Genomic DNA, 16842 nt, shown 5'->3' with positions numbered 1-16842 from the left:
TTATTCCACCTCTGATTTCCCTGATTGTCTCTGCCTCCTCTGTTATTGTTGTCCCTCCAGCCCTGGTTAGAATTATCTCTCCATCCTTAGTTCGAATTGTCCTGCCATCCATGGTTGTAGTTACCACCTTGATTGTACCCTTGATTGGGACGGTCATAGAAGTTATGAGTGGCTGCCACAGTGTTGTTTTCTTGCTGGAGCTGCGGACATTCATCAGTATAATGGCTGTAATCAGCACAGATTCCGCACACTCTCTGTGGAACTAACTATTGGCTTTGCTGTGGTGGTTGTTGATTCAATTGCATCTGCTTCAGTAAGTTGGTCATTTCACAGATACTCTGAGTTAGAGCAGTAGTCTCTCTGCTAGAGGATACTTCTGCAATAACTTTTGAACGGCCCTGTTTTTGTCTGTGATTCCTTGTAGATTCAGCTAAGTCGCTGATCAGTTGCCATGCCTCATCAGTGGTCTTGTACTTTTTCATAGACCCATTGCTGGCACTTTCCAATGTGGTCTTATCTTGGGCCCTCATGCCCTGTGTGACGTAGCCGAGCAACACTATCTTGTCAATCATATGGTGGGGGCATGCTTCCAGAAGATTGTTGAAGCGCTCCCAATATTCATAGAGAGTCTCGGATTTGTCCTGAACAATCATGGAGATGTCTTTCCTCAGTTTGTCAGTAACTTCAGCTGGAAAGAATTTTTCTAAAAATTCTCTTCTAAGCGTATCCCAGTTAGAAACAGTTGCTGCGGGTTGAGTGTAGTACCACTCTCTCGCCTTTCCCTCTAGTGAGAACGGGAAAGCTTTCAACAAAATAGAAGTTTCATTCGCACCATCGCGCCTGACAGTAGAACAGGCTGCTAGTAAATCCCTCAGGTGCTTGATAGGCTCTTGAGCGAGTAAGCCATGAAACTTAGGCATCAAGTTGAGCAGTGCAGTCTTTATTTCAAAGTCTGTAGCCACTGCTGGATGATGCGCTTGAAACGGTTGCATTGTGAAATCATGGGCTCCAGGCTCCTGGATAGTAACTCTCCTAGGTGCTGCCATGTCACCTACACATAAATCAACTGACTTAGTAGAACGGGGGCTTGTTTCTTCCTCAAGTGACGTTTCAGATCCCCCCTCAGAGAGGACTAACCGACGCCGAGCTTGCCTTATACGTGAAATAGTTCTTTCAATCTCAGGATCGAATAATGGCAAGCTTGGATTAGGAAGTGAATGCGTCATTTAACGAAAGAAACATGCAGCTCATAGTAACAAAATAAAATAAAATGCAAATAAATAAAATCCAATCAATAACTTAGCACTCTATTGCAACTCCCCGGCAACGGCGCCAAAAGTTGACGTGGCGGAAATTGGCGAGTTAAGAAATTATTATAAGAGATACGTTGCAAGTACAGTTCTTAACCAACCGAAAATCCACTTATCAATTTAGAAGGGTTGTCACAAAATTTAAATTAAAATACTGGGAGTATGAATCCCAGGTCGTCTCCCAACGAGTTTGCAGAAAGGTGTGCTATTTTATTAATCAGATGTTTTCTAAAATGGGTTGAGTTGATAAACAGGAGATTAAATTAGAGAATTTAGATAATTTAAATAAAAACCTTGACTGGGAGTAGATTAGTTGGAAGCCTTATTCTTGTTGAAGTACGCTCAAGATTAATTGATAATTGAAGGTTGCTTTGCTTAGTTATCCCTTACTAGGTAGAGGAAACTCAAGCAAGTTGGAAAGTTATTTCTAGTCACAAGTCCTAATCCTCTCCCTTGGGAAGGACTAGTGTCAATGACTAGAGGGTGATCCAACAATAAACCCAATTACAATTTTTCTCTTGAGTAATCCAACTCAAGGTTTTCTTTCAATCATCTCCCAATCAAGTTATGGAACTACTCGCTCATTATGTTTGTAAAATCCACAAAATAAGAAAAGGAAATATTGAAAGACATGATAATTAATAATCAAAGGAATCAATTAAAAAGAAAAATAGTTCTTGTATTAATAAATTCTAAAAATAATCCAATAATAATTTTGAGTAAATAAAGAACATGGAAGAGTAAGTGACAGATAAGGAAACAAACTAGAATGACGAAGTCTTGACGGAGGTAATAACTCTTCTCAATATCCCAATCCAAAAAGCAATAAAATCAAAAATTATAAGAATTATCAATGTGTAGAGAGAAAACCTACAAGAGGAGTAAAATCAGATCTAAAAACTAAAACTAGGTGGAATGAATGTTGCTCCCCGGTTTCTGCATGTTCCTTGGCTCTAGTCTGCTTTTCTGGGCCGAAAACTGGGTCAAAATAGGGCCCAAAAATCGCCCACAGCGAATTCTACAGATTCAGCAGATCGCGCATGTCACGCGATCGTGTCATACAGCGTTTTGCCTTGCCATGCGTGCGCGTCATCCACGCCTTCGCGTCACTGGTGCAGTTTCCAATCCGCGCGGTCGCATGAGCCATTCGTCCGCGTCACTTCTCGCTGGTCATCTCCTTAATTTCTTGTGTTCCTTCCATTTTTGCAAGCTTCCTTTCTAATCTCCAAGTCATTCATGCCCTATAAAGCCTGAAACACTTAGCACACAGATCACGGCATCGAATGGAATAACGGAGAATTAAAATACAAAATTAAAAGTCTCTAGGAAGCAAGTTTTCAACCATGAAGTATTTTTAGGAAGGAATTATAAATGCATGCTTATTTAATGAATAAGTGGGTAAAGATTTGATAAAACCATGCAATTAAACACAATGTAAACAATAAAATAATGGTTTATCACATTGTTCTAAAGTGCTCCTTGGGAGACGACTCGGGAATCAAATACTCTCAGTTTTGAATTAGTTTTTCTTGTGACTATCTTTTGGATTAACAATTTGATTTGTGAGTTAGTTGTTGATCTAGACTATACTTGCAACGAATGAATTCTATTTTGAGAAAATTCTAGATCGATGAAGAATTCCATCACATCAGCGTGGCATGCCAAAGTCTCAACACTAGCGTGTCCACTGGCGTGTGGTGGCGTGGCATGCCATGTTACTTCTCCAGAGGAAGGGATTTGTGCACCATCAAGGGAGTGGCATGCCGAGCATGGGCGTGGCATGCCAGGCTTATTAAATAGAAAGTAATCCTAGTCCAAAACTATGGGCGTGGCACGCCAAGCAGTGGCTTGGCACGGCAGGCCAATGGTGCACGAAATTGGCTCCGTAGAATTCACATAAATAGACCGGCAAGTATACCGGGTCGTCCAAGTAATATCTGAGGTGAGTCAGGGTCGATCCCACGAGGATTGTTGTTTTGAGCAAGCAGTGGACACCTTGCAGATCTTAGTTAGGCGGATATAAAATATAGTTTGTCATAGAAAATGCATAAAATAAATAAAGATAGAAATACCGGATTGATTTGTGAAAAAAATGATGGACGAATAGATAAGGCTTCGGAGATGCTTTGTCCTTCTGGATTAACTTTTCTTACTATCTATCTCAATAGCTTTCTGATTTAACTCATGTCCTTTCATCAAGCCACCTCTAGGTTTCTCACTGTAGCAGAAGATGAAGCTCTAAGCACGCCACTCCCCTTCGCGATCCTACTCAAGGTGCCACTGATAAACCCTAATTTTGTGGTTTGTCTTGTGCTTAATTTAGGGGATTTTATTCACTTATCCCACATTTATTCAATGAAATATTATGGCTTTGTAATTCTCCCTAAATTTGTGCTTAAGAGTGAAAACATGCTTTTTAGGCCTTAAATTTTCCAATTTTAATTCACTTTAATTCCAGTCGATGCCTTGATATGTTTGTTGAGTGATTTCAGATTCATAAGGCAAGATTGGATGGAAGAAGTGAAGAGAAAAGCACGCAAAGTGGAGAATTCATGAAGAAATAAGCATTTCAAGAATTGAAAGCCACGCGCATGCATCACCCACGCGTACGCGTGAGAAGGACTTTCATGACCACGCGCACGCGTCACCCACACATATCGCGTGAGGTGAAAATTTGCCAGCAACGCGCACACGTCATCAACACGCACGCGTGACGCTGATCATGTGACCTCATTCAAGGCAAAATGCTGGGGGGCGATTTTTGAGCTTCCCAGGCCCAAGTCCAAATCATTTCTGAGGCTATTGGATGCAGAATTCAAGATGGGTCAAAGGGAGAGCAATTAGATTAGCTTAGCATCATGTTGTAGGTAGTTTCTAGAGAGAGAAGCTCCCTCTTCTCTCTAGAATTAGGGTAGATTTAGGGTAGATATCTTCTAGGTTTAGTCTTTAATTCTTGATTTCATCTTATTTTCTTTACAATTTCTTGTTCTATTATCTTGATTTTCCAATTTCCTCTTGTTAATTTCTCATTTTGGTCACTTTTATGTTTATGAACCCTTGTTGCTTTTGATTTCCATTTAATGCAATTTTGATGTTTCTTTGTTTATTGTTGCTTAATTGAGTTGTATTGTTAATTTCTTGCATTGGATACTTGTAGATTTTATTATTCATGCAATTTTACCATGCTTTCCTTTTATGCCATCCAAGTGTTTGACAAAATGCTTGACTTAGGTTTAGTGTAGTTTTTTTAAGCATTCTTGGCTTGGAAAGAGAAATTAGGTGCTCTTGAGTCATTAATACCCAACTCAAATTGGCGACCTAGAGTTGTTTGTTGATATTGTTTCCATTGACTCTAATCTCTTGCTAATTCAACTAGTGAGTTGATTAGGACTTTTGGATTGAGATTAACTAGTATTATTTGACTTTCTCACAAGTGAAGATAACATTATACCTTCTTCCAATATTGGAGATAACTAAATAGGATTAGCTCTTATTAATTATTGTGTTATGATTGATGACTAGGATAGAAAGCCTATATTCTCAATCCTTTCCATGAATGTCTCTCGTTATTAATTGCTTTATTTAGTTGTTTACTTTACATTTCATGCCTTTTTAATTTCTTGTCCCCTTATTTGTAAACCCCCTTGGATACCATAACCAATAATATGCATACCTCACTGCAATTCCTTTAAGAAACGACCCAAGATCTAATACTCTCAGTTATTATTATTAGTTTGCACTTGTGACAAACAAATTAAACTTTGATTGAGCATTACTTGTCGGTTTGGAACTATACTTGCAACAAAGTTATTTCTCTTTTACCGAGAAAAAATTCTTAACCGACGGGTTTTGCTCTATCAAGTTTTTCGCGCCATTGCTGGGGAATTGCAATGTGTACTTGTTATTGGTTATTGTACATATGTTAATATTGTGAATAGTTTGCTCTTTTGTTAGTTTGCTTGTTTGAGTTAGTTGTTAGATTTTATCTCTTTGTTTCTTGTTTCTTTTTGTTTATGTTTTTTTTCTACTATGAATTCTCATCCTTTTGACTATGAGTTTAGTTTAAACTATGTTGTAGGAAATAAAAGCTACAATGAGGATATGCATCAAGGATTTGGAGATCAAAGGTGGGAGGAGCCCCAAACTTATGGACAACCTTCTTGGCAACAACCTCTACCAGTTTCTTATAGGTATAATCCAACTTCTAATGCATATCAACCTAATGGATGTGGTGACCCTTATTGTGGTTGTCAATCACAATCACCATATGCCTATGAACCACCTCCTCAACATAGTTTTGAACCATCATACTTAAAAGCCCCCTACCACCAAACACTTCCATATGACCCTAATCCTTATCCACTATACCAACCACCTTATGAGCCATATGAACCATACATAGAACCATAACAATTCCAACAAAATTATCCCCAAGAACCACCTCGATATACACCATCTCCATACTCTTACCAAGATGAACCACCTTCTAATTATGAACTCTTTCTCCCAAACAATGAACCTTCTCTTCCACCACCGCCTCCAATGGATGGATGAAGCTCTTCAAACCTTCTTGCAAGAACAACGAAGAGATATTAGCTCTTATATCCAAAGGCAAGAAGAGAAGCAAAAGGAGCTAAAGAAGCTAGAAGTCATGGTTGCTACCATGGCGGAAGCCATTAACCACATGGCCTCCCACCTAAGCTCATGCATCCCAAGTACTCCCATTGATGAATATGGAAGATCAACCAAGGAGCATAGTGAGGGAGTGAAATTGAAGCTTCAAGGTGAAGAAGAGGAGTTAGAGCAAGAATCGCAACTAAGGGAGGAAGTTGAGGCAATTGAGCCGGAAGGAGTGGTTGAAGATTTAGGAGATGTTGACAGTTCATGGGAATGTAGAATTATAGAGCCCTCTTCCAAAAAGCTTGAAATTGATTTTGAGGAGGGTGTACAACCTCCAAAGCATATTATAGTTGGAGACCTTGAAGAGGTTGATCAAGAGATAGATTCAATTATTGATGAATTCTTATCTACAATTGAATCCTCTCCCAATGGACATGAATTTGAGGTCATAGAAGAATGTGCACAACCTTCCATACTCTTGGTAAGAAATAAAGAAAAGATTGAATTGGAAGAAAGCTACCAAGAGGAAGAGGTTAAAATTGAAGAAGATTGCAAAGAGGTGGAAGTTGTCAAGGAAGAACACAAGGGAGTAGAGCTTGCAAGGACATTGGAGACACCTCTCCCCACGCCATCACCGTCCATCCTTTCATTCAAGTTGGTAAATTTCTTATCTCTAAGCTTTATTATCCCACTTGAATATGGATTACTTGAGACGGATGGGCAACTTAGAGCTCTCTGTGGCTTTAAGAGCAAAAGAGAGATGGTTAGTGGTTGGAAACATCACTCTTGGTTCATGATGGTTGCATGTTCAAAGTTTGATTGCAAGGTTTGGTGTAGAGCTAGATTGCTTGGGTCTAGGAAGTTGTTTGGAGGCTTCATTGAGAATTCAGCTTGTTATCACCCGGAGAAAATTACCATGATCAACTTGAAGACGGGTGTGAAAGCAAAGTGTGGGATCCCGAATTACAAAACGAGGATCAATTTTGGGAGCTCATGGTTTGTGAAGAACTCCATCAATGCTTGGAGCTATTAATTTTGAATGATGGAGCTTATTGGAGATTCAAGCATTGGTGGATGTTCAAGGATGGATTCAAGCATAAGCCACCTTGATGAGAGCTCCCCATAAGTCCAACTTAAGGACATAAACTAAAAGTGCTAGGTGGGAGACACCCCACCATGGTAACATCTTTTTCATTTTTCTCTTTTGTACATATTGGTAAATTAGTTTAATTTCATGTTTAGTTTAGTTAATTGAGTTTATTTGGGAGTCTAGTATATTAAATAAGGTTTTATGGTATTTTGGTAGCTGTTTGGAGGATTGGAATGCTTGGTTTGGTGCAAGAAATTGGAAAATTTTGAAAAAAAGAGCCCCTAGCCACGCGTATGCATCACCCATGAGTATGCGTGACCCCCCAAGTTTTCAACCCCTCACACGTACACGTGACCACCAAATTTTTCATCCCTAGCAACGGCGCCAAAAACTTGATAAAGCAAAACCCGTCGGTTAAGAATTTCTTCTCGGTAAAAGTGAAATAACTTCGTTGCATGTATAGTTCCAAACCAACAAGTAATGCTCAATCAAAGTTTAATTTGTTTGTCACAAGTGAAACCAATAATAATAACCAAGAGTATTAGATCTCGGGTCGTCTCTCAAAGGAATTGCAGTGAGGTATGCATATTATTAGTTATGGTATCCAAGGGGGTTTGTAAATAAGGGGACAAGAAATTAAAAAGGCAAGAAATTTAAAGTAAACAACTAAATAAAGCAATTAATAAAGAGAGACATTCATGGCAAGGATTGAGAATATAGGCTTTCTATGCTAGTCGTCAATCATAATACAATAATTAACAAGAGAAAATCCTATTTAGTCATCTTCAATATTGGAAGAAGGTATAATATTATCTTCACCTGAGAGAAAGTCAAATAAGACTAGTTAATCTCAATCCAAAAGTCCTAATCAACTCACTAATTGAATTAGCAAGAGATCAGAGTCAATGGAAACAATATCAACTAACAACTCTAGGTCGCCAATCTGAGTTGGGTATTAATGACTCAAGAGCACCTAATTTCTCTTTTGAAGCCAAGAAAACTACTTTAAACCTAAGCCAAGCATTTTGTCAAACACTTGGAAGGCATAAAAAGGAAAGCATGGTAAAATTGGAAGAATAATAAAATCTACAACTACTCAACGCAAGAAATTAACAATACAACTCAATTAAGCAACAATAAACAAAGAAACATCAAAATTGCATTAAATGGAAATCAGAAGCAATAAGGGTTCATAAATATAAAAGTGACCAAAATGAAAAATTAACAAGAGAAAATAGGAAAATCAAGACAATAGAACAAGAAATTGTAAAGAAAACAAGATGAAAATAAGAATTAAAGACTAAACCTAGAAGAGATCTACCCTAAATCTACCCTAATTCTAGAGAGAAGAGGAAGCTTCTTGATAAACCACTATGTTATGGTTTATCTTGTGCTCAATTGAGTGGTTTTTATCAACTCTTTGCATACTTATTCATACAATTTGCATGATTTTACAATTCCTTCCCAATTTCGTTATGTGATTGAAAACTAGCTTCCTAAGCCTTTAAATTATCAATTTTTAATTCCCGTTTATACCATTTGATGCTGTGATCTGTGTGTTAAGTGTTTTCAGGCTTTATAGGGCAGGAATGGCTTAGAGGATGGAAAGGAAGCTTGCAAAAATGAAAGGAACACAAGAAATCAAGGTGCTGACCAGCGAGGATCGACGCACACGCATGGCTCACGCGTACGCGTGACTTGGCATATTCCACAGCGACACGTGCACGCACTTGACGCGTACACGTGACACGCGAAAAAGACCATCGACGCGTACACGTGACGTGCGTCACGTGTAAAAATTGCAGAACACGCTGGGGGCGATTTTAGGCTGAGTTTGGACCCAGTTTTCTGCCCAGAAACACTGACTAGAGCCAGGGGACAGCAGCGACTCAACACACATTCACATTACACTTAATTTTAGTTTTAGTTTGGAATCTTAGAGAGAGAATACTCCTTCCTCTAGAGTTCTTCATATTCATAGATTTTAAGTTTTATCCTTTTGGATTGGATATTGAGAAGAGTTACTACCTCCGTTGAGGTCTTTATCATTCTAGTTTGTTTCCTTATTTCCTTACTCTTTTATTGCCCATTTACCCTACTCAGAGTTACATATGGATATCTTTGATTCTGGAATTCATTAATGCAAAGAACTATTTTTACCTTTAATTAATTTTCAGTTATTAATTTATTTAATTTATCATGTCTCCTTTTTGTTCTCTTTATATGCCTGTGAATGTAGTATTCATATCAATGGAGTAGACTCCTAACTTAACTTTGGAGTTGATTAATAAGAGACCCTTGAGTTGGAACACTCAAGTGTTAATTTTAACTGGAAATTGTTAGCTGGCTCTCTAGTCTCTAACTCTAATCCTTCCTTAGGAGAGGATTGGGACTTGAGGTTCAGAGTTGGTTAGTTAGTTACTTGACTTTCTTTTATCAGGTTAGGGATGACTAAGAAGAACAACAACCTCTTACTATTACACTTGGGAAAATTCAACAAGGATAGAACTTTCAATTAATCTTCTCCTGTTCAAGGCTTTTTATTTCAATTACATAAAACCTCTTGTTACTTTTCATTGCTTTAATTTACAATCATTTATTTTTCCATTCTCCAACTCTAAAATTTCTCGGAAAACTCCTGACCAATAAATTGCACTCTTTTGTCAACTCGTTGGGAGACGACCTGGGATTTCTACTCCCAGTATTTTTATTCTCAATTTGTGACAATTCTTTCTAAATTCATAAGCAAAATTTTCATCGGTTAAGAACTGTACTTGCAACGTTGTTCTTATTATAAATTCTAAATCGGCAATTTTCCGCCCGTCACTTCTCTCTCTAGAAACTACCTACAACATAATGCTAAGCTAATCTAATTGCTCCCCCTTTGACCCATCTTGAGTTCTGCATCAAATAGCCTCAAAAATAAGTTGAACTTGGGCCTGGGAAGCTCAAAAAATGCCCCCAGTATTTTGTCTTTAATGAGGTCACGTGATCAGCGTCACGCGTGCACGTGGACAACGCGTGCGCGTAGACAACGCGTGCGCATCGCTGTCAAATTTCCTCCTCACATGTACGCATGGGTGATGCGTGCGCGTGGCCATGAATGTCCTTCCCACACGTATCTACCCTAATTTTAGAGAGAAGAGGGGGCTTCTCTATCTAGAAACTACCTACAACATGATGCTAAGCTAATCTAATTACTCCTCCTTTGACCCATCTTGAGTTCCGCATCAAATAGCCTCAGAAATGAGTTGTACTTCGGCGTAGGAAGCTCAGAAATCTCTCCAAGCATTTTGCCCTTAATGAGGTCACGTGATCAGCGTCACACGTGCGCGTGAACGATGCGTGCGCGTCATTGGCAAATTTCTTCCTCACGCGTACCCCCTTGGATAGCATAACCAATAATGTGCACATCTCACTGCAATTCCTTTGAGAGATGACCTGAAATCTAATACTCTCGGTATTTTTATTGGTTTGCACTTGTGACAAACAAATTAAACTTTGATTTGAGGATCGATTGTCAGTTTGGGCTAATGTCACAACGAAATTATTTTGTTCAATTCTGAACTGGTATAAATTTTCATTTCAAGTTTTTGGCGCCGTTGCCGTGGAATCGCAATGTGTGCTTGTTATTGGTTATTGTATATATGTTAATATTGTGAATAGCTTGATTTTTGGTTTGTTTGCTAGTTTTTGTTAGTTATAGCATCTTGTTTTTCTTGTTTCTTAGTTTTTGTTTTCATTTTTCTTGCTACTATGAATTTTCATCCCTTTGGCTATGAGTTTGGTTCAAACTATGTTGAAGGAAATGGAAATGGAAGCTTTAATGGAGGTATGCATCAAGGATGGAACAATCAAAGGTGGGAGGAACCTCAAGCTTATGGACAACCTTCATGGCAACAACCTTCCCAAATGTGCTATGAGCAAGAGCCATTCCATGATGCATACCAAGACAATGGATATGGTGGACCCCCTTGTGATTGTCAACATCCACCACCATATGCCTATGAACCCCCTCTACAATATAGCCCTCAACCATCATACTCACAAGCCCCATACCACCAAACACCTCCATATGACCCTAACTCATATCTACCATGCCAACAACCATATGAGCCATATGAACCATACAAAGAGCCACCACAATTCCAACCCCAATACCCTCAAGAACCACCACCTCCACACTGTTACCAAAATGAATAACCTTCCAACTATGAAACTCTTCCTCCAAACAATGAACCCTCTCTTCCACCATCACCTTCATTGGACGAATCTCTCCAACCCCTAATGCAAGAACAACAAGAGCTTCTAACTCGTTGCCAAAAGCAAGGGGAAGCCGTGGCTAGCTTAACCGAAGTGCGATACATACATTGACTAGAGAGAGCCTCGCCTGTAAGAAAGAAGTTGCTTACAGAGGTTATGTTTGCATACATCGGCTCAAGAGAGTCACACTTGTATGACAAAGGTTGCTTACAGAGGTTATGACACTAGAAACCAAACCCAGACAAAGGTTGCTGAGTTATGTTGGGAGCGGTCAAAACCGACAGATGAGCTTATTACCTGTACTCGGGATAGACATACATCATGATCATTTGAGCATATCTTCTATGAATTCTATTTTCTGTGATTGTGTATGTGTTGTGTTTGTTTCTCTTTATATTCTTTAGTTATTGTGTTTGATGCGTGATTCGGTTGTTGCTGCTGACTGGGTGTAGTATTAAAGCGGACTTAAAACTACCCTGACCCTACTAAGAACTTCCCAGTTCTTACCCCTGCTATTCCCCCTTCAGATGGAAATAGGAACTCTAGTTAAGACTATCCGTATACATACGAGGACCCAACGAAGGATATAAAGGTGATAGAGATCTTGTCTTTTGGGTGCAATGATCGATCAGAAACAGTAAGAGTTCGTAGCGTGTTTTGGGTGGTGCCTACAGTGTAGCGTAGAAATTTTGGTTTAGTCTCTCACATTTGGATAGATCCACCGAGAGATTAGGAGCTATAAATACTGGCTAGGCTAGTTTCGGGCACCAGCTTAGGGGCTTCCTATATGGACCAGGGCCTAGAGCGTTAATTATATATATAGTAGCAAGATATGAAGGGTTGTACGCAAACTTATGATATATATGGCAGTACCTTTTTATGTATGGTAGGACCTATGACACGTATTATGTATATATATGATGTTAGCCTTGTGTATGTTTTACTTAATCCCTTATTATGGATGCTGTATGTTTAATTACTTGGCCTCGCAAATCTTTTTATAAAGTAAAAGTTTTCCCAAAAATTCAATAGTGCGCTAATTCGATTACAGGCTTGATAGTAAATAGTTAAAGTTTTGGGTAAGCAAGTTGGTAGCACTCGGTTTCCGGTATGATCATGACGTACTGGGAATTGGGTTGTTACATGTATAACTTCCCTCTCTTGATCGCTTTATGTACCCAGTAGGGTTTAGGGTTTTTGGAAGCAATTATCTATGACCAATGCAAAAAAGATTATTAGCATGGTGCACCAATGATTGGCTTTTGTTTATCTCCTAAAAAGAAAAAGTAATAAATAAAAGGAATAAAAACATGAAATCAGAGAACAGCGTTACCTCATCTTTGAGCATGTGAATTGTTAACAGAACCTGTGCTACATTAATAACAGAGAGAATAATCTAAGCTAGGCATAGGCATGGTTTTGGCTATAGGCATAGTCATCAAAATCAGATTAACAAAATTTTGAGATAGTAATTCTAAAATCAACAATAACTAATTAAAATAAAATTAAGGCACCAAATTTTACATATGAAAAGGAATATATAGTATACCCAATATTTGCAGCCCATAGTCCGCCATGGCGATTTTAGAGCTCCACTGGCATCATGTTTGGCTTCTGCATCGTGTCCAACCCTATGAAAAAAAGATAAAAAAATACATCTGTTAATACCAAAATTAAAACTATTTTACTATAATTCAATCACATTTTCAAGGAATATATCATTTTTCACTATATATAGAAAGCAAGACTACCTATTTGTCAAAGCTACTTTACTCTTGCATTGCTAAGAAAGCTCTACTGTATGTAATGGTTGCAACTCAAATATTTTGCTTTTAAAAACAGGCCAGTTATTTTCCCCGAAATGCGTTACTTAAACGATAGAAGGTGGGTTAGAGAAGAAAATAGAAGGTAGGTGTTGTGCGAAATTTAGAACTCCACACAACTTAACCGGCAAGTGCACCGGGTCGTCCAAGTAATACCTCAGGTGAGTGAGGGTCGATCCCACGAGGATTGTCGGATTGAGAAAGTAATGATTATCTTGCACTTCTTAGTTTGGCAGATAGAAAGTTGATTGATTGTTGTTGAATGCGCATAAAATAGATATGGGAGCAATAAAGAAATAGCAAAGAAATAATAGTGAGAGATCAGTTAAGGCTTTATAGATGCCTTATCTTTTCGGATTAACTTTTCTTACTGTCTATTCCAATTATGAACAATTCATTCCATGGCAAGCTGTAAGTGATTAACGCCACGCTAATGGTCATCAATCTCCTCTGCTTCATATCAACTGCCACGCTAATGGGCATTCAATCTGAACGAGGGTGTAGCTCTAGCAATTCAATCTCTGATGATCCTACTCAAAATGCCACAGACAAGGTCAGATCTTCCGTATCAGAGAATAAAGCTTTATGATTCTACCTTATACCACAAAGGCCCTAATCGCCCCAGGCTCGGCTGAACAGATGTTCCCATGTCCCCAACGAACACGTGGATTAGCCATCTAAGAGATGTATAATCATGCTTGTAGTTCAATGCTATCCCTCTCGAGACTCGCAAGAACTCATGTAGAATAAGGGGCTAGTTCCACCCTAGATTCATAAGGATTGAAGAACAAAAATACATCTTAGAATGAAATCAAACACAGATTGAAATAGAAACAGTAATTTTATTAATCCATGAGAATCAGCAGAGCTCCTAACCTTAACCTAGGAGGTTTAGTGACTCATGCTTTACAGAAAACAAAAGTAATGGAAGAAGGTGAGGTAGAAGATCCTAAACATGGGAGATCTTCTACTATATAAACTAATCTAATAATGAAAGAAATACAAAAATATGATGGACTAGACTAGAGGTGCGAAAATCCACTTCTGGGCCCACTTTGGTGAGTGTTTTGGGTTGAGCTTGGCGTCTGGCTTAAGGAATGGGTGTTGAACTCCCATTAGGGGGTTGTTTGCACGCTGCCTTGCTCCCTTTGGGGTGTTGAATGCTAGAAAGGGGGTGATTTGGGCGTTCAACGCCCAATATGGGCAGTCTCCTTCAAAGAAAAGTATAGACCATTATATATTGCTGAAAAGCCCTGCAAGTTAGCTTTAAAATGCCATTCAAAACGCATCATTTAGACCTCTGTAGCTCTAGAAATTCTCGTTTGATTGCATGGAGGTCAGGATTTGACAACATCTACACTCCATTCTTTGCCTCTGAATCAGACTTTGCCAAAACTTGCCAATTTCAGCCAGAAATTACCTGAAATCATAACGAAAACACAAAAACTAAAAGTAGCATCTAAAAAGTGAATTTTGTACTAAAACCTATTAAAATCAAATAAAACTTAATAAAATGTACTCAAAACACTTAGAAAATAATGCCAAAAAGCGTCTAAAATATCCACTCATCACAATACCAAACATAAACTGTTGCTTATTCTCAAGCAACCAAAAACAAAATAGGACTAATGAAAGAGAAAAATACAATACGTCTCAAAGTTTTTCAATGAAGCTTAGCTCCAAATACTGAATGGGGCTATTAGCTCTTTACTTCTGAACAGTTTTGGCATCTCACTTTCTTTTGAAGCTTAGAAATGTTGGCATCCCTTGGAACTAGAATTCAGATGATATTATTGATTCTATTATTTTGGTTTTTCTTGATTCTTGAATAGAACTTCTTTTGGTGCTTCGCACCTTTTCTTTTAGCCTGGCCGTGACCCTAAGCATTTTGTTTTCCCGTATTATTACCATCGGATACATAAACGCCATAGACAGTTTACAGGGGGAACCCTTGGATTCGACTTTAGCTTTGCTTAAAGTCTCAGACAGTGGTGTCCAGATTTCTTAGGCACACTCTTTTGCTTTTTGGATCACGACTTTAACTGCTCAGTCTTAAGCTTTTCACTTGACACCTTTATACCACAAGAATTTAGTTAGTGGAAGCAGCTCATTTGAACTTTTTAGGCCAATTTTGACCCTCCTAACCATTAATGCTCAAAGCCTTAGACCCTTGCTCTTTGCTTTTTCTTTTGAGCTTTTTGCTTTTTCTTTTTATTTTTCTCTCTGTTTTTTTCTTTTTCTTTTTGCTGCTTTTTCTTGCTTCAAGAACTAATATATTTTATTTTTCGGATCACCAATAATACTTTTCTAAATTCATTATTCTTTCAAGAGCTAACATACTTAACTTCAATGTCAAATATGCACTATTAATTCATACATTCAGAAAAATAAATGCAAGGCCACCACATCAACATAGTTAGACTATTCTTATTATATAACGCGAATTTTATGTATCAAACTATTCTTTTTCAAACAAATTTTTCTTTTAAGCATGGTGAGGGATACATAGGATATTTTATAGCATAAGGCAAAACAAGTAAAGAACATAATACTAAAGATGATCATGCACTAGAAATAGAGAATAGACAATAAGATAGAGGAAGGGATAATGAAACTTAACCACCTTAGTTATAATGGCTGCTGATGAAGATGATCCACCTTTCTTTAGCATAATCCTAGAGCTTGCTCTATAACACCAAACTTAAAAGTTTGCTTGTCCCCAAGCAAACAAAACAGGGTCCCTTGGTGGTCATATGGGATGGAAGAATGGGTGGGAAAGGCTTGAATTTGAAGTGGGTGTGGTTAGTGGGATTCATGTGGGACCCCACTGGCTGAGAAGGCTGCAAAGCTCGAGCTGCCTGCCCCTCAATGGGCGTTGAACGCCCAGATGGAGTCTTGGTTACTCCTTCAAGGGCGTTGAATGCCAAGGGTACTCCTTGGCTGGCGTTCAACGCCAGGAAACTGCTCCTTATTGGGTGTTGGACGCCCATGTTCCTCGTCTGGCGTTCAACGCCAGCAAAGGGATCTCCCTAGGGGTGCTGTTTCCAAGAACAATTTTCAAGTAAGATAAAGAAAAATTTTCAAGTAAGACAAAGGAGTTCGCGGAGTTTACCATGTATTAACATAGGATGTGCCCACCATGGACATCGTTTATGCCGACTTCGAAGTTGATCTGCGCTCCTTTGTGCGGAGCTCTCCTCTTACGTTGTGCCAGATCTTGCATCATCACCTCCTTCCTTTTCCTTTCTCCCTTTCCCTCTCCCCCTCTCTCTTGATCTAGCCCCCTTTCTCCATCACTGCTCTATTTGCTCGCACTCTCTTTCATTTGATTCAGCAGCAGGAACGCTGTTTCTCACCGCCACCGCTGACGTTGCCTCCCTCTTCTCCTTTTTCTTTCGTGCTTCCCTTGCTATGGCCGCAATTAATCTGGCATCAATTTGCTACCGTAGCCATTCCTCCTGTCAACTCTCTCCAAATCATCACCTACAGTAAACAAAAGAACATACTTCTTAGTCTTTAGATAGTATTATAATTCCAAAAAAAACCATAATTCATTAATTACTCATAATTCTTTCTCAATAAACAAACAACACAATGTAACAACATCTTCATCCACATAGGAATCAAAATAAATACAACTATTCTCAATTTTCACAAAAACCAAATTTACAAAAGCAAGTGTAACAAATCAGAGTAAAAAAAATAATGGAAGAAAAATAAATAATTAACATAATTA

The 16842-nt window shown here is 38.5% G+C and overlaps 1 non-coding gene across 1 annotated transcript; it reads left to right on the top strand.

The window, feature by feature from the left end:
* The first annotated feature begins 566 nt into the window (after positions 1-566).
* On the top strand, positions 567-674 carry LOC112746143 (small nucleolar RNA R71). The gene has a single exon (XR_003174040.1). It is a non-coding gene; the product is annotated as a small nucleolar RNA R71 (small nucleolar RNA).
* Positions 675-16842: the final 16168 nt, after the last annotated feature.

Source organism: Arachis hypogaea, chromosome 14 (assembly GCF_003086295.3).
Source record: "Arachis hypogaea cultivar Tifrunner chromosome 14, arahy.Tifrunner.gnm2.J5K5, whole genome shotgun sequence".
Lineage (NCBI taxonomy): Eukaryota > Viridiplantae > Streptophyta > Magnoliopsida > Fabales > Fabaceae > Arachis > Arachis hypogaea.
Note: the sequence above shows the minus strand (reverse complement) of the source record. Positions and strands in the feature narration are given on the sequence as shown.